Source organism: Polypterus senegalus, chromosome 1 (assembly GCF_016835505.1).
Source record: "Polypterus senegalus isolate Bchr_013 chromosome 1, ASM1683550v1, whole genome shotgun sequence".
Taxonomy (NCBI): Eukaryota; Metazoa; Chordata; class Cladistia; order Polypteriformes; family Polypteridae; genus Polypterus; species Polypterus senegalus.
This window is the reverse complement of record NC_053154.1, coordinates 39,794,828-39,814,295: the sequence shown is the minus strand read 5'-3', so window position 1 is coordinate 39,814,295 and position 19,468 is coordinate 39,794,828. Positions and strand designations below refer to the sequence as shown.

Genomic DNA, 19,468 nt, shown 5'->3' with positions numbered 1-19,468 from the left:
ACTCTGGCGGTCGTAGCGAAGATGAGAATTAAAACAAAAAACTGAGTGTCATTGTGAACATCCTCTTTCTGACACACCAACACTGAGGACTTTTAGCCAATGAATTGTTCCGCTGAAGTGTGTCAAGAAACACCATGGGGGCTCCTTTATACCAAGAGCAGTACATCTGCATAAAGTATCACTGTGACTGTGAAAAATTAGTATTTACTGAGGAAGGCTTAATTCAAATCTGAGTAACCGTCTGCAATAAGTGATGTGTCGAGCATAATAAGATTCTCCATGAAATTGGCCCAGAGTAATTTCTTGGTTCAAGCCTAACACCACAGATTATCCTATCAGCGCCATTTCTAGTGCCCAGCGTGGTGGTGGCAGCATCAGATTATGTGAATATTTGTTTGTATCGGGGTCTGCAAGATTTGTTAAAACAAAGTGAATGTCAGTCATGTGTATTTTTATGTGTGTATAATATGCATTTGACCCATAAACCTATTACAGCACTCTGAGCCTTTTCTCAATGAAGAGCACTATAGAAAAATAAACTGAATTGCATTAAATGCATTTAAGCACAGATAATTATTTAAGGAAAATGAACAGCAGCCTGCAAGAGATCTAAGATTCATCTTCCGGAATGACAGTGGCTTAAAACATAAACAGAGGAGAGGCTCAAAATGAAACTTTCATGTTCTGTAATGGCCAGTCACAACCTAAACTTTCATCTAATTATGTAGATGTGAGTGCAGCTGAAAACTGCTGCTCAGCAATGGCCCACATTTAACTTGCGGGTGCATCAGCAATTTTACAGAGACAAATGAGCAGAAATTACAGCGTCCAGATGTGCAAAGCTGTTAGAGAGTTATCCTGGAAGTCTCACAGCTGGGCTTTATGTTAACAGCGCCTCGGCTAAATATTTAGTGACTGTGCTGAATGTGCTGGAAATCAGTCAAGTTTAATTAGAATTCTTTTATTGAGATCTGTAGAATTTCTGTTCCCCTTTGACATTTATAGAGTTTGCTGAAAAGAAAATATTAATGTAATATGAAGAATGGATAATGTAACACAATATATTGTGGGTTTAAGATTGTGAATAGTTTTTTGGCAGATTAAGAGGAGTGTCATCTCAGTTATACGGCTGTAATAGTTAAAAGTTCAAAAAGCCAAACACAGACCAGGAGCGAAAACAAGAGAAAGGAACTTGGTGGGAGTGAGGAGTACTTGAACAGGCACCTAGGTGGCAAAACAAAATGAGCTGAAACACAAGCAGGAAATCACTTCAAATGAATTCACTTAAACCAATTCACAGTTACAAAGAGAAAGTAATTAGTGAAAACAGACACAAATACAAATGGATAGAAATTTTTAACAGAAGAAACAGCAATAAACAAGAGAAATACAACGAAACCAGACTAGTGAAGAGGTCCTAGCGTCATACTGATGAGCCTCATATATATACTACTGTAAAGGAGAGGATTCTTTGCTCTTCCACACAGCCACAGACACTCAATGCAGGCCCTTCTGGAGTGGAGTGTTCACATCTGGATGCGATACACGTGTTCACTTTGTTTGGCATTCAGATTTGGGTTTATTAAGGTAGCTAACCAGATCTTTGTAGTCGGAGATATTACCCTTGATCATTTCATAAAGTGACATGTGCTTTATATTTTTTATGTTAGAAGCAAACCATACATAATGAATTTACTTGCTAACATGACTAATATTCATCAGGGTGTTGTGTATCACATACATCATCACATCCAGATGTGAATGCTTCACTCTAAAGAAAGTATTTATTGCTAAACAGCGAGGGCATCTGTGGGAGCAAAACAAAGATGAGATGTCATGAAGTTGTGCTAGCAGCAGCCTTTTTAACAGAAGCTCTGTACTTCTCTCTGTTTTTCTTTTTTTCTGAACTTGTTTACTAGTTATTAGTGGTATTTAAAATCAGAATTGATCAAACTTGTTACCGATAGTAGCCATTATCAGCTTTCAACAGCACCTTCAATACAATCCAGCCGTCCCTGTTAAGGGGTAAACTCAGAGATATGCAGGTGGATGTGCCCATGGTGTCCTGGGTAATGGACTCTCTGTCAGACAGACCACAGTTTGTGAGACTCAAGGACTGTGTGAACAACAGTGGAGCACCACAAGGAACAGTCCTGTCTCCTTCTGTCTTCACTCTGCTGTACACCTCCGACTACAAATATAACACTGGAGCATGTCACTTGCAGGAATTCTCAGATGTGGTGTATTGATAAAGGGAGGATGAGACAGAGGAGAGGAGTCAGATGGAGAACATTGTTTATTGTGCAAAGAGCATTGTAGACATCTTAACATCAGGAACTGGTTATTGAGGTTCACTGCACCACAGAGCCTCTATGTCCAGACAGTATTCAGAGAGTAATGAAAAGGGCAGGCTCAGTTATAGGATACACTCTGGAGGTCGTAGCGAAGATGAGGATTAAAACAAAACCGAGTGCCATTGTGAACATCCTCTTTCTGACACACCAACACAGGACTTTTAGCCAATGAATTGTTCTCCTGAAGTGTGTCAAGAAACACCATGGGGGCTCCTTTATACCAAGAGCAGTACATCTGCATAAAGTATCACCGTGACTGTGACTGCCAATACATTTTTAATTTTCTTGCTTTATAATCATTCTGGTGTGTGTTCAGACAAAAGTGTGCATGTATATTTATTTGCTTACTTACGCATCTACATATTTATGTATTTATTTATTTAAAGGGCTTCTGTAAAAAGCCAAATTTTCTCCTGGGGACAAGTAAAATTCTGTCTGTCTCCCTAAGTGAGGCTGTGCACATAAGGATTAGAGAGATTGTTGTTTCTCTCATTTGTATAATGATGTTTATTTTTAGTATAAAATTCATTTTTGCTGTTAACATTTTCACATTCTCTGAATAACCATTTTATAAGGATTTTATGGGCACACCCTGTAATGATGAACAGTAATTTCAAAACTTCATTTATGTATGCACATTCATTTTTTTTGGCTTGGTTTATAAGATTTTTTTTCATTGTCCTCTTTTCCAGTATTTAAGCCATTGTGTAGTAGTGACCATGCTGCTGAGTCTGACACTAAAGGAGCTGCAGCTTCTCGTCATTCTGTGTCATTTGTTCCCAAGTCTACTCAGCTCTCTTTTGTCATTGTTAGGATGCAATTAAGGGAGCAAAGCCCATAGAAAAAAGGTGAATTAATAGGAAAGTCAAGAATCTAAGACCAGGTCAAAAATATGTTTTTAAATTTCTTCTGAATGTAAATCTGAAACCACTGATTTTTTTTGTCCACAATAAAACACCCAGCTAGTTAAACAAAGAGATCAGGTGGAAGTAAAACGACTCACTGATTGTGAAAATGGTTGAAACAAAAACCTGCAGCCTCGGGGTGTCCCCATGCTCTGAACATTGCCGGCCTTGATTTGAAATTCATCTGCTTGTACGGTATAACCTCGGAGAGCAGTCTGGATGTGTCTGTGCTGTGGGCCCTTCTCCTGTGATCCTGAATTGGATTAAGTGGGTTGGAGATTGGCATGGAGCATTATATCTGCCTTTTTAATTGCACATATTGTCTAGAGCAGCCCTCATGGCTGCATGTTTTTATTTCAATCAGTTTCACAACCAGCACCTCATTTTCACATTACTGATCTCTTTATTTAGTAAGCTGTTGCTGTTTTCCTTCTTATATTCTAAGACATTCTTAAATATCCATATCTTTTGCCAAAACCTGAACTACACATTTTCTTCTCCATTTTCTTTTTCAGTCACTTGTTTCCTGTAGCGTTTTCTCCCTTAATTAAATAATAATAATAATAATACATTTTATTTATTTGTAGGCGCCTTTCTAAACACTTAAGGACACCGAACAATAGACGAAACACAGATTATAAACAAAAGTAAAACACAAAAGTTAAAATCAGACAGAGCAATTGTAATCAAATAGAAGAAGCAGTCTTAAACAAATGAGTTTTAAGTTTAGATTTGAAAAGTGAAAATGGTTCAATATTTCTAAGCTCAGATGGTAGTGAATTCCAAATAGAGGTAAGACGGACAAAGGGGACAGTCAAGTGGATGGAGGATCTCAGGGTACGGGAGGGAATGGCAACATGGAGGAGGTCAGACAGATATGGAGGGGCAAGGTTGTGGAGAGCCTTAAAAGTTAGTAGGAGAATTTTGAATTGAATTCGGAACTTAACTGGAAGCCAGTGAAGCTGCTGCCAGACAGGAGTGATATGGTGAATAGAGGGGGTTCTAGTAATGATGTGGGCAGCTGAATTCTGGACTAGTTGAAGCTTATAAAGAGATTTGCGAGAAAGACCAAAGAAAAGGGAACTGCAGTAATCCAGACGAGAGGTGACAAGGCTATGAACAAGAACAGCAGTGGTGTAGGGAGTGAGGGGGTGCGAATACGATTAATGTTACACAGGTGGAAATATGCAGACCGGGAGATGTTACTGATGTGAGACTGAAAGGATAAAGTACTGTTAAGGGTGACACCCAGACTCTTAACCTGTGGGGAAAGGGAGACAGAGGAATTATCAACAGCAAATGAAAAATGATCAGTTTTGGATAATGTTGATTTTGTACCAATGAGGAGAACCTCAGTTTTGTCACTATTTAATTTAAGAAAATTTGAAGAAAACCAAGATTTGATTTCTGCTACCCAATCAATATGCAAGGAGGGTTGAAAGGAAACAGTAGGTTTGCTAGTGAGATAGAGCTGGGTGTCATCAGCATAACAGTGGAAGCTAATGTTATATTTACGAAAGATATTATCAAGGGGAAGGAGGTAAATAATGGAAAGGAGAGGCCCCAGTTGTTGTACAGTAAATGTTGTAGATATATAGACATCTTTTTCTCTAACATATATATAAACAGACAAGATTCCAGACAGCAACACACTTTTGTCATACAGGGGTCACCATTGTGGGAAAGAAAAGCGCCCGTCAACCCCAAGTGGAACGAAAAGGGCAACTATGGTCCTGCAGCAGTATTTTTTCCCCAAAATCTTTATGGCCTTCAGTATGTAGAAAAGGAACGGGACAGCAGGACATTCAAATGGCAGTCCCAGTCTGGAGCTGAGAAAGCAAAAAAACAAAGAGTCATGAGCGAGAGTAGAGAGTAGAAAGAAGTGTTGTATCTTATAAGCCATCAGAGCCTGACGTATTGTCATCCATACTTAGTTTGGTATGAAGTTCCACTCGGACTAAATGGTCTTTCTTTGGCAAATTGGCTGTTGCAAATTTTCGCTTAGCCTATTTTCTAAATAATTGCAAAATATTCTTCACTGTGAAACAAGCCCTTTCCAGCTTAGCTTGAAATTTCATATTTTTTCATTAGTTGTGTTCATAATTGTATTTGACTATGTTCATGATGTGATCTGATAAAGGAGATGTGCACAAAAGACACGCAGAAGGCTGTGGTGGAGGCCCAAACAGAATTCTGCATGTAGAAGGAGGTCCTTCTCAGCTCCCAAGTGTGAATATCAGAATGGGGCAAATTCAGGTTTGCTCAAATAAGAGGTCAGCTTGGGCAAGTTTTAAAAAGTATGTAAGGAGAGATGGAGTTTGCAAAGATAATTGTAGGGAACTTTGACAGTAAATGTAGGGTTTTGTTAATTGGAGAGTGGAATTGAATAATACTGTATATATTACATAATGCATGCGCTGTCAATGCTGTATGAATTTGAGAAGGAAATACAACAGTCTTAAAGAAAATGAACTGTCCATCAGTTTGCCGTGACTTAAATCAGACGCAAAACTGAAGTACAAGATGACATGCTATAGATTTCACTGCATATTCAAGTGATATTGTGCACAAAGCAGCAATTAAGTAGATTCATGAAAACAAGGCAACAGTGCCTGGCATTAGGATTTAGCCAATAGTAGTAGTGTCTGCAAGAGAGGACATTTGTTTGTGACATTGAACTTGTGATCTACTGAGTATAAGAAGAATAAAAAAAGATGCAGGGATGGCAATGGCATGCTTTTGTATGTGTGTGCGTGTACATTTGTATGTGTATATTGTGAACCTCGCCCCGGACACAGACAGGCAGACACGTCAATGTCACCCACAAACACTGGTTTATTTTTCATTATTCTTTTATACAACTCTGCTCACCAACCCCAATACTCCTTAGTCCAGGCCACTCCAATGCCTTCTCTTTTCTTCTTCTCTTTTCTTTCACTTTCTCTTTGTCTTTTCTTCCCACCGCCTCCTTCCTCCTCCAGACGTTGCCACTCTTCCACCCGACTCTTGTCAACGACTGGAGGGAGGCGCTTTATAGGACCCCGGATGGGCTCCAGCTGCTCCCCGGCAATCTCCCGCGGACACACCCCCGTGTGGCGGAAATGCCGGCTGCGCACCCGGAAGCCGTCCGGGTGTCCCCAGTCGTCTTCCCCGGCACTTCCTGGTGTGGCGGAAGTGCGGCTCCCGGAATAAACAGGCACTGGGCGCCGCTGGCGGTGGCCACGGGTCCCTACAGGGCTGGGCTTCCAAGCCCTGTACCCGAGGCACCCTGCATAACCAGGACGGACGCCCCCACTCGGTCTGGAGGAGGCACTCGCCCTCCTCTGGTCCTCCAAAGCGTCCCGGCTGGGCTCCAGCCCCAGCCGAGGACCGTACTGGATAAACCGGCATTGGGGCTCCGCCTGGCGGTGACCACGGGCCCCTACAGGGTAGGGCTTCCATGCCCTCGACCCGTGGCTCCCAACAGAACCAGGACGGACGCCCCCTCACGGTCTGGAGGAGGCACAAGCCCTCCTCACATCCTCCTGGGCGTCCTGGCCGGGGACCACTATATATATATATATATATATATATATATATATATATATATATATATGTAGCGACCTGGGGTCGAGTCTTGAAGTTTTTGAAGCCGATCTCTGCCGTGCACCTCTCCCAAGCTGTCGGCTAGCGGATTGCCAGCATTAGGCACGCAGCTGTACCCAGCTCTTTAAGTACGAGCGCTCGTGTCCCATACACCGCACGACTCCGAGTGTCTCGGCATTAATTGCTTAGATGAAATCTTAGCAATGAATAACAGCTCTGTCCTGTTGTATCTCTTTATTCACAGATAGCCAGTAACAAAGCTCGACATTATTGCACTGCCATGGTCAAGGTCATGCACGAAGACACATTTCACATAACCGGTACTTTTTACAAAATAAATAACCCCGGATGGCGATGACCCAAACCCACCCAACTAATTGAACACAAACACAACAATTATTTACAAGTTAATAAATTAATAAATACAACAGGAAAAACATTAAAACAATCAGTGAACGTACACCCTTCCCACAATGCATCACTCCGGCAGCGCTGACTGCCGGGTCGCTACAATATATATGTATATATGTATATCTATATCCAGTACTGTGCAGAAGTCTTAGGCACTTTAGCTAATTCACAAAACATATTTGTCTTAGATGGTTATTTCATGCCTTCTGGATTAGAAAAGAGCATATTTTTTATTCGTTCAAAATGTGAAGCAGTATGATAAGACATTTGAACATCCTTAAAGAAAGAACCTCACATAGCAATAGACCACTTTTCATATACAAAAAAGTGAGACCTTTGTATGCGTACAGCCTAATGCCCAATTTACTAAATATAACAATGAGGTTCTAATGATCAATGGCATTACTTGTAGTTGAAGCAAAGTTCTTAGCTGAAACACAAACAGCAGTGTAGAGGGACTAAAACTTGGCAAGGGACAACCATACTATGAAAGAGAGGATACGGTAGAGATAATGATTTAACTTACACCATGGCAGACGTGAGCATAGTGACATAATACAATGTGATCACCAGGGTCTCCCCCAATTATATGGCAGACGGGTATTAACAGATAAGCTGTCTACTCTTCTGCACAAACTAACGGGCAAGGTGGAAGGCTAAAAATGCAGTGCTTGGCAGCAGAAACTAAGTGCAGTTATCAAGAAATACATTAAGGTTACTTCTCTTCGAAATTGGAAGATGCCCAGCACTGCTATCAGCACAGGACTGGCAGAAAACACTGAAACCCGGTACACCCACCTATGCACCTACGCATTTTTCTGGAGTGCAGAGAAATGGCAACAGGTGCTGTTTTAGTCACAAATGAGTCAAAAGTTTTAAGAAGTTTGTTGATTGAAGGGCAGGAGAACAGTACATGGATGAATGTCTCAAGGCAACAGTGAAGCTTGGTTGAGGTTCCCTGTTGGTTTTGTGCTGAATTTCCCCAAAGAGAGTTGGTGACTTTATAAAAATTGATGGCTCCCTCACTGCTCAGAAATACAGGCAGAATTTTGTTTATCACGCAAAACCAGCAGGGAGGCATCTGATCGATAAACACAAGGCCAAAATCTTAAAAATAAACTGCAGCGAAAGGGAAACACGGAATCCTGCAACAGATGGTATGGCCCCCAAACCAGTCTAGGATTACAAGGAAGACAGCCTGTCAGCCATGGAGCTGTGGCAAGTTCTCCAAGAGGCCAGGGACCAACTGCCATTCAAGTAGCCTCGGAGAGCGCAGTAAGTGGACCTCAGAGAAATGCTAGGGTGGTCACACCAGATGCATCTTTTTTTTCTGTGTGTTGCACTTAAGCATTCCTGCTTTAATCCATTTTCTCATATATTTGTACAATACTTATATATATATATATATATATATATATATATATATATATATATATATATATATATATGCTCAAAAAATTAAAGGAACACTTTGAAAACACATCAGATCTCAATGGGAAAAAGAAATCCTCCTGGATATCTATACTGATATAGACTGGGTAATGTGTTAGGAACGAAAGGATGCCACATCGTTTGATGGAAATGAAAATGATCAACCTACAGAGCCCTGAATTCAAAGACGCCCCAAAAATCAGAGTGAAAAATTATGTGGCAGGCTAGTCCATTTTGCCAAAATTTAATTGCAGCAACTCAAAATTGTACGCAGCACTTTGTATGGCCCCTGTGTTCTTGTATACATGCCTGACAACATCGGTGCATGCTTCTAATGAGATGACAGATGGTGTTGTGGGGATCTCCTCCCAGATCTGGACCAGGGCATCACTGAGCTCCTGGACAGTCTGAGGTGCAACCTGGTGGCATTGGATGGACCAAAACATAATGTCCCAGAGGTGTTCTATTGGATTTAGGTCAGGAAAGTGTGGTGGCCAGTCAATGGTATCAATTCCTTCATCCTCCAGGAACTGCCTGCATACTCTCACCACATGAGGCCAGGAATTGTCGTGCACCAGGAGCCACTGTACCAGCATAGGGTCTGACAATGGGTCCAAGGATTTCATCCTGATACCTAATGGCAGCCAAGGTGCCTTTGTCAAGCCTGTAGCGGTCTGTGTGACCCTCCATGGATATGCCTCCCCAGACAATCATTAACCCACCACCAAACTGCTCATGCTGAATGATGTTACAGGCAGCATAATGTTCTCCATGGCTTCTCCAGACCCTTTCACTTCTGTCACGTGCTCAGGGTGAACCTGCTCTCATCTGTAAAAAGCACAGGGCACCAGTGGTGCATCTGCCAATTCTGGTATTCTATGGCGAATGCCAATCGAGCTGCATGCTGCTGGGCAGTGAGCTCAGGGCCCATTAGAGGACATGGGGCCCTTGGATCACCCTCATGAAGTCTTTCTGGTTGTTTGGTCAGAGACATTCACACCAGTGGCCTGCTGGAGGTCATTTTGTAGGGCTCTGGCAGTGCTCATCCTGTTCCTCCTTGCCCAAAGGAGCAGATACTGGTCCTGCTGATGGGTTATGGACCTTCTATGGCCCTCTCCAGCTCTCCTAGAGTAACTGCTTGTCTCCTAGAATCTCCTCCATGCCCTTGAGACTGTGCAGGGAGACACAGCAAACCTTCTGGCAATGACACGTATTGATGTGCCATCCTGGAGAAGTTGGACTACCTGTGCAACCTCTGTAGGGTCCAGGTATCGCCTCATGCTACCAGTAGTGACGCTGACTGTAGCCAAATGCAAAACTAGTGAAGAAACAGTCAGAAAAGATGAGGAGGGAAAAATGTCAGTGGCCTCCACCTGTTAAACCATTCCTGTTTTGGGGGTCATCTCATTGTTGCCCCTCTAGTGCATCTGTTGTTAATTTCATTAACACCACAGCAGCTGAAACTGATTAACAACCCCCTCTGCTACTTTACTGACCAGATTAATATCCCATAAGTTTCATTGACTTTATGCTATACTCTGATTAAAAAGTGTTCCTTTAATTCTTTTGAGCAGTATATATAAGCTGTAGTTCCATTAAAAAAAGTAATCGTGATTAATTGAATGATTACAATTTTTTATCAAAATTGAAGTGCATATTAATTGCAATTAAACCTATTTCCTTTAAAGCATATTAATATTTTTCTATAAAGCAGAAATAACTTGGTGATTAATTTCCAATAAGAAACAGTTTTAATAATCACTGGCCTATGTGTAAGATGTTTCAGTTATACTTTTGTGTAACAGAAACAATGCCCAATGACCACCAAACACTGTGGTTACTGTAAATGACACCAAGATACTGTAATATCTGGGAAAACCAATATAAAATATGTGAGTTGGATCGCTTTGTTACAAGACAGCATACCAAAACCACTAATAATTATACAAACCATTAAATATTCAGAAAACAGAAACATCTGATCATGGTTCAGTTTTTGTGCACAATCAGCACTGCTAGAGCTAAGGTTGTGCTTAACTGTGTGATACCCACGAGTCAGCTCAGTAGCTGTTATCAGGAGAGGAGCAGCCCTGAATTAGACTGACAATGTGGATTGATGAGGCTTTTAAACAGCAAAGAATAGACTGAAAACATTTCTAAATATGTATCTGATGGGGTTATTTATTTAGATGTATTAAATGGAACATTGTCATAGAATGTATAATTTATGAATTATAAAATAAATCTAACTATCTTAACCTTCAGCCCAATTGGGTGGAAATATTAGCATGATCAATTTGCACCGATCGTTGCCTAGTTTTATTGGTACCAGAATAATATAAACTAATGTAGGCTACAGTAGGTAACATACAACTACTTAAACAACAACATACCATGTCTGGTTTGTGCCATCTGCTCTTTAGCTGCTTGGACATGTGAAGCACCTGCACCGTGCTGTTTCAGGTCAGATATGGGTGACCGAATAGTTCCACAGCAAATGTTTTTGTTGCCAGGGACAGGGCTGACCCACAGAGAGTCAATCTCTTGTGCAGACCTTTACCTCAATAGCATCTCACATTTCACGGCCAAACTTACATTAGCAGACATCACTGCATGTAGTGTCATGTTCTGGACATTCGTCTATACTGTGCGATAACTGTCAGTATGTGAACTCAGCTTAATGTCAACAGTGACCCTGATGCGCAGTTTCGCTTAGAGTGCAGTGCTTTTCCATCTGCAATGAAAATGAAAGTCGTTCACTCCACTTGTATGACTGGTTTGATTTTAATTATTCTTATATACAGTAATCCCTCCTCGATCGCGGGGTTTGCATTCCAGAACCCCCCACGATAGGTGAAAATCCGTGAAGTAGAAACCATATGTTTGTATGGTTATTTTTATATATTTTAAGCCCTTATAAACTCTCCCACACTGTTTATAAATATTCCCCGCACAGCTATACAGCATAAACCCTTTGTATTCTCTTAGATATTAGGTAAGATTCATTGTAATTATGTATGTAAACACACTGTTTATATACAGGAAAACCTAAATATTATTTTAAAGATATCGAGTATCTCCGATATCACATGTTACAGCCATTACGATAGACAGGCCAGCAGCAATAAATACGCACAATGCAAGAAAAATAGTATACAGTAAATGTGTGTACAGTGACACTAAACGTACGTACATGTACTAAGTACTGTAATGTAAGTAGAAAATTAATTATGGTTACTCACCAACAATGACACGATGACTTGTCCGATAATGATGAGTTTAATTTTACTGCACAACAAAGGAGAGCGTTACAGCTCTTCTAAAGGAGCCTCTTCAGATGATTGTGTAGCACCGCTGTTGTTCTTCTTCCGGTAGTCTTCAATCCAAATCCCTAAAGCAGATTCCATCCAAACGACTGCCTTATTACATCCACTTACAACTCGTTTTGCGCCCTGGTTAAAAGGACACTGCGGCCATAGATCTTATATTCTTTTCCTCCTTTTTAAATATAAAGATTTGTGGACTCATTGATGCTGTAATGGCGTCCTACAGCGGTGTAGCTTTTCCCTTCCTTCAACATATCCAAAAGTTTTACCTTTTCAGCAATCGTTAGCATCTTCCGTTGGCGCTTAGGCACGGCCCCTGAAGCAGTAGCAGGAGCAGATCGTTTTGGAGCCATAATGAAAGGCTTGACTATGCACAAAGATAACCACAAAAGAGCACAAAAGTTAACTCTTTACACAGCGAAACACATTAATGCTGAAACAGCAAGACAAGACTTTCTGGTTAACGCCGCGGAATCGAATTCGGCGCTCTGTCGCTGAGCCAGTCAGCACACAGGAACTTAACTGCATGCTCTGATTGGTTAGCTTCTCAGCCATCCGCCAATAGCGTCCCCTGTATGAAATCAACTGGGCAAACCAACTGAGGAAGCATGTACAGGAAGTAAAAAGACCCATTGTGCGCAGAACCCGCGAAGCAGCGAAAAATCCGCATTATATATTTAGATATGCTTACATATAAAATCCACGATAGAGTGAAGACGCGAAAGTCGATGCACGATATAGTGAGGAATTACTGTATTCTCTGCACTTGGAAGAGCTAGTTTATATATGAAATGATGTGTATGAAAATATGGGTAAATTTGTGTCCCTTACTGATTCAATATGGTACACTGTACTTTATGGTCTAATATGGGCCAATCCCCTATAACAAGAGATAAGTGACAACTCTGCTGATGTGTGTGGATGAAGACCATTATCACAAAACAATATATGAAACAATCAAGCGTTATTAATAGACTTGGATTAATTTGGTGCTGCTTCATGAAGTGTGAAGTGCCATCAGATTGACTGGGTTGAATTAACACATTTAGGGGTTTTATTAAAAATCTTAATTGTAGAAATTTTTACCGAGTCAATCACAGATGTTAATAGCAACTCTAATAACAGCAGCTCTAATATACAAACACACACATATATATGTGTGTGTGTGTGTATAAAACACATACCTACAGTATATATATATATATATATATATATATATATATAGCCTGTTTGGTGAGGGATCTGACCTTTACATTATTGGTGTCTTATAATAGTAGTGTTGTAGTCTTTACAGTTAGTTAGTCAGCTAGACTGAGAATCTGCTATAAAGATATATAGTGTCTGACTATTAAATATTGTATACATAAAATGTACTCTTCAGTCATGCAGCTTATCTAAATAATGGAAAGTATAAATTGTTGACTTCTAAATTAATTGTTGAGATCCTTCAAACTGAATGACTTTCTTTATTCTAGGATTTTTTTTAAATTAGACAGATAGATACTTTATTAATCCCAAGGGGAAATTCACATCATCCAGCAGCAGTATACTGATACAAAAAACAATATTAAATTAAATAGTAATAAAAATGCATGTAAAAGCAGACAATAACTTTGAGTAATGTTAGCATTTACTCCCCCGGGTGGAATTGAAGAGTTGCATAGTGTGGGGGACATTATTATGACATTATTATGACAGAATATTTTAATGGCCAGTGAAGTATAGGGAAGGGGAGCGTTACACCATGTAGAAAAATGCTTCAAAGTGAGGAAATGATGAAACTGCATAGGAAATTGTTGCTAGTACATATTCCTTATGTGTAATTCTTCAAAAAATGGCTGCCCAGTTTTTAAAATGTTTTATAAAGAATACTATTAATTATGCTAATGCTATACAGGCAGGTTCAGAACATTAACCATTCGCTATGAACAAAGTAATTTTTGAAATAACTTAAGTTTGTGGAGTGCAGAACTTGAATATATTAAGCTTACAAATAATAATAGTAAAAACTACCACCAGCATCTGTATCACACATGTTAAATGGAAACATGTGGATAGAAAAGAAAAATAAGAGAATCATGAACCAGATGGCAAAAATGAATCTAGGAGTAAAAACACTCCTCTCACTGTCCTGTTAGCTTTTTAGTTTTGCCAGCAGGGAGATCACTTAGAGAGAATGAGAAAGTCTACCTGGGTGTAAAGAAGACTCCCCCAAGGCAGCCCACGGCATTGTGATCCCAAGGCACACGCAGCAATGACATACAGACCTCGCCGCAGGGAGCCGAGAGCCGTCTAGGACTGCACTCCGCGTGTACCACGTACAGCACAACACACATTTAGGTCCTTCAGCACATCCCTGGTCAGCACCAGGACATCCTTAGTATGTCTGCCGTTTCTTGCTATATACTCCTCTATCTGCGTGTCACTCTGATGACACAATCTCAGCACATGCCCTCACAAAGTTAGTAATGAAAAGTTATCAACAATAATTGATGAACATTAAACAGAAGTAAGAAAAACTCCATAAAAATTAGCCAAAAATTACTGCTTGTGACTTTAAGTGACTTTAAACCAGTTCTTCAGCTACTGCTCTTTCATGACATCTTTTTCTTTTTCTTTCTTGTCTCAACTTTCTCCAAAGCAGAATTTGAAAGGCCAGCTTGACAAAATCTGCCAGCTAAACATCCCTCATCTTGTTTGCAGATGAGGTGACACAAACATGGCAGTACTGCAAGCTGGAGCTGACCACTGAGGCACCATAGTCTACTCTACTTTACTTTCTTCATTAAAGATAAAATTAAAAAAATAAAAACAATTCAGAAAGATATACAAAGCAATTACATTGCCACCTTCTGCAGGCATGACACACTATCTAGGTTAATTTTACATAAGTGGATTTAGAAGTGTGAGCGAGAGTGTCCTGCAATGGAGTGGCACCTCTTCAGCACCGATTCCTTCACTGTGTATGATTTAACCTGCAACTCTGTAAATGGAGAGGTGCTAATATCTGCTTTTTAAAGTAGTTTATAAATTGATGTCCTCACGTTTTCCTTTTGGTAGATACTGTCCTCACTGCCTTGTTTACTGTCTTTTGCTTTGTCTCTGTAGTGTGTTTCTGCATGCAATGCTTATTTTCTTTGTCCAAATTAAAATACTATACATGCAGTGCACTCAGAACGTATTCAGACCTCTTCACCTTTTCATATTTTATGTTTCAGCCTTATGTTAAAATCATTTCAATTCATTTTTATGAATGAGGAGCTGCAGAAATGTCAGAGTGTCAGGAAATCCCCAAATCGGGTGTGCAAAGCTTGTCACATCAGACCCAAAACAACTCCAGGCTTTAATCGCTGCTAAAGTTCTGAGTAAAGGGCCTGGAATACCAAAATCCTGTTCTTGCTTTACCATTCTGGGAGTATTAAGTATTGCTTATGTGGAGAAAAATTATTTTCTGCAACATAACACAATGTGAAGAAAGTGAAAGGGTCGGAGTGTTTTCTGAATACACTGTACATATACAGTATGGTTGTCAGATGTTATTTCTTATCTTATTTTCTTGTGCCTGCAATCCAGTGTCCCGTGTTTGTACTTTCTTGCTGCCAACAGATATCCTTCTGTGATGATAAAAGAATGCCTAACCTAACCTAAATTTAGTCATCTTAAAGGACATCACCTAGAGAAGACCACTCTGCACAGTATCTGAAAACTAAAGTGGAGAACACGTAGTTACATTTACATTAACCTCTTTGGCTGATGCCTTTATCCAAGATGACTTACAACATTTATCATACAATCAGTTCCATTTCTTTTTCGGTTTTCCAGTTGGAGCACAGCCAGGCTAAGTGACTTGCTCAGGTCACACAGTGTCAGTAGTGGGATTGAACCCACAGTCTCAGGGTTTGAGGTCTAAAGCCTTTACCACTACGCCACATTGCCTCCGTTGTACTGCTCCAGTGGATTGAGTAGAAGAGAAGATGAATTATTTCATTAAATTGCCAAGCGAGGGTCATAAGGAGAAGCATCAGACTAATGTGCGTCAAGGCAAAAGCACTAAACAAAAATCATAGTCAGATGGCAAAGCGTTAAGCTCATACACTTGTGTTCTTAATAAAGCACTAGTGCAAAATTCCTTGAGCAAATTGCCACAATCATGGACAATGTGTTGGTGTGTAATGATGGTACAAATACAGTTGTGACGATGACATTACACGGTGTGACTTTCGGTAACTCCCTCTAGAACCTGACTGTCAAGTGGTGGAAATGAGACCAAAAATGATGGTGCCCGTCATTTTAAAACATGATGTTAAATTAAGACAAGTCTAAATATGTGTTGTATATACACAGTGTGGGTAAACTTGAATTCTCTAAAATCATGATAAAAATTTAAAATAAAAAAGTGTATTCATCCCAAACTAAATTAAAGAAACCCAAGCTAACTTAACAGCCATATGGTGTGCATTACAAAGTCCCATTGATAAAGTTGAGACATGGCATGGAAACAGCCTGAAACCAAACATCCTAGCTCTGGTGCTGATTGATTTGGTAAAGTTGTGTTTCCATGTAAAACAACAGTTTTTTTGTTTTTTTTGCTTTGGTCTGATTTGTACCGAAGCGTATTAGATAGATAGATAGATAGATAGTTTATAGGGTGAAAGAGAAAAAAACAGGGACACAGTGAAGGAAACAAAGTTGGTTTTGTGATTAAAGATAAAATTTTGACTTTAATCTTGAAATTTCCACTTTAATCTCATTTCGACATTAGAGTAGAACATCATAAACCTCATCTTAAAAATCAATGTTTAATTCACTAGCGTTTTTCAAACCCCATCGTAACTAAAGAAGCGCACAATAAGTGCTTCATATTCTAAGTGTTCCCCGGCCCAGTTGTTAATCGCCGTGTGCTTCTTCAATGCACGTCCTCTTGCACCGAGAGGAGCCGCAGGCAACGCTTGCCTCACAGAATTCATCTAATTCCTGATATTACAGCTCTCTGAACATTTAGAATACTAAGATTTATACTTGGTGTCATTTTCATAATGAAATGCATTAAAGCATGCATATTACATTTTACAGATAAAGCATTAGCTACATTTTAAAAAATGTATATGTTTAATAACAATGCCTCGCGCTCGATGCTTGCTGGGATGGGCCCCAAATATCTGAACCTGCATAAAGAAGATTTTTCAATGTTCCTTAAAAGTTTTGAAGAATCGGTGTTCTACGCCTACAGCTGGCTGTTAATTGAAGAAGATGTTTATTTTGCGGTGATTGGTCATGTGGAGAAAGAAAGCAGACGAATAGCAATTGGGGATTGGCATGCTTTATAGAGACAGTACGGCTGCAATAAAGAAAGACCATCCACACTTAGGAACTTAGTTATCTTTCATGACATTTTTGTACCATCTGATCACATTGGAAGAAAGATATTTGCATATAAACAATTAAATTAAAAAAAAACAGGAAGTTTCAAAACTGAACTAGCAGATTCCTCACACGGGAAAACACAATTATCAGCATCGGCCCGGCATTTGCTTAATGGTGCACTTCTGCCTCTTATTTCAGGTAACAATGCAATAAAAGACTGAAATGTGCTTACAATCAGATCATTGTGCATGCTCAGATAAAAGAAATGAATAAATATTTGAATTAAATAAGCACACATAAGCATACAGTTCTCCTGTTCATACTGAAACTGAATTATGACTGCAACACACTCCAGAGTAAAACGTGTCCAGGTGTAATCTAAGCACCCATCGGCATAGTAGGGCAGCAGTAAGCCCTGTTGCTTTGTCGGTCCACCATTGTGGTTTCAATGTCCATGCCCAGCCTGTTTTGAGGCTTTTGTGGGGCTTTTCCTCGCTGGTATTGCAGTTTTCCTCCCACATAACCAAAAATGTTCAGGCTTGCTTAATTATTCACTCCAAACTGGCCCAAGGTGTGAGTGTGTGTGTGAGAGAGAGAGGACCCTGTGACGGACTGGGGTCATGTCCTGTGCTGCTCCTGCCTAGCACCCGGGTGACCCTGAATTGGATTAGGCAGGTTTGAGAATGAGATGACTTGACATAACCAAGCAGCCACCTTCAGCTTTCAGTGCAGTGAAAGGGCTTTGTGAGTGGGTGGTGATAAAAACTAAAGTCAATTCATTAAGTAATCTCAGCAGTGAAAATGTTTAACAATAAACAATTATTAACTTATTTTTAACCAGTAGTTGCTCTGTGCTAAGGGTAAATGTAAGGAACAGTGAAACGTCCTCTTGCCCATCTTTGGCTCATTTTATGTCAGAGTGTTTTCTTTATACTTTTTTCAAGTTTGTGGTGCTAAATTTAGTTAAGGTCCTGTTTGTGATGCAGCTATCTGATCACCCGTGTGCGCACTCCTGAATCTACCAGTGACACACAGTGAGATAATGGTTTTTGTGCTATCATATATTGCGGGTTTTCTGTGTTCTCCCTACGTCTCCGTGGGCTTTTCCTGCCATTTCCCAGACATGTAAATGTTTGTTCAGTGGGTAACTCGAAACTGGACTCATGCGGGTGAGTGTGCTCTGCAGTGCACTGGTGCCCAGTCCAGGTTTGGTTTCTGCCTGGTGTCAGTTTGCTGCTGAAAAAGATGACAACTTCCACTGACCCTAAACTAGATAATCAGCTTAAGCTGACACCGCATTACACGACTTATAGTTAGAGAGGATGTCAAAAGTGGAGAACTGCAGTTGCTGGTCTCGCCATCGGCATATGTCAGACTACATAACTAGAAATCACCGTGGATGCACAGGTTCACATTTCTAAAGTATCATAAACCTGCCCGTTTCTGACAGCCACGAATTTACTGCCTGAGCAAGCCGATGCTGTGTGAAGGGTTCACAGGTATGGGGAATTCAGCCGCAATACTGGCCCCCTTTTTTCCATTCTATCATGTAATGTAAAGCACAAGACATCAGGCAGACACGTCTATCTCCTGTCTGTGAGATCTAAAACACCAGCAATCTTTGTTGTTCATCGCTGCATTATATGTACAGTATTTCCGGATGAGCATTCATCGGTTGTCAGCTCTCCTGCACACAGGGCCCGTCCAGCTGACTAAAGACCAATTAGAAGTGTTTGATTTTGTTGGGGTGAGTCGCAGAGTAATTGGACTGAGTGACTGGTTATGTCAGATTACACAAACAATGGTCATGGTGTTACACTGGGACACTGGGACTGCTCCCACCTTGCTAATAAGATTGTGTAAATGAAGTCTCCGATTAAAAATTGCTAGAAAAGTTGTGTAATGTTACATGGCCTTTAGCAATTGATGGATGGATGGATGGAAGTAAATTTTTACTTGCAGTCTTCTGACCGTATTACATTTTTTATATATTCAGTTTTACAAAAGCTTTGTTGGTTCCATTTAAAGTCCTAATTTGTGCTATTGTAGGGATCAGCCTGCCAAGTCCTTTAAGATGTGAAGACCATAAATA

At 40.2% G+C, this 19,468-nt stretch overlaps 1 protein-coding gene across 1 annotated transcript in view; it reads left to right on the top strand.

The window, feature by feature from the left end:
- The window catches only part of zfhx2 (zinc finger homeobox 2), a 191,532-nt gene that overhangs the window by 158,896 nt on the left and 13,168 nt on the right, over positions 1 to 19,468 (top strand). The window lies entirely within an intron of this gene.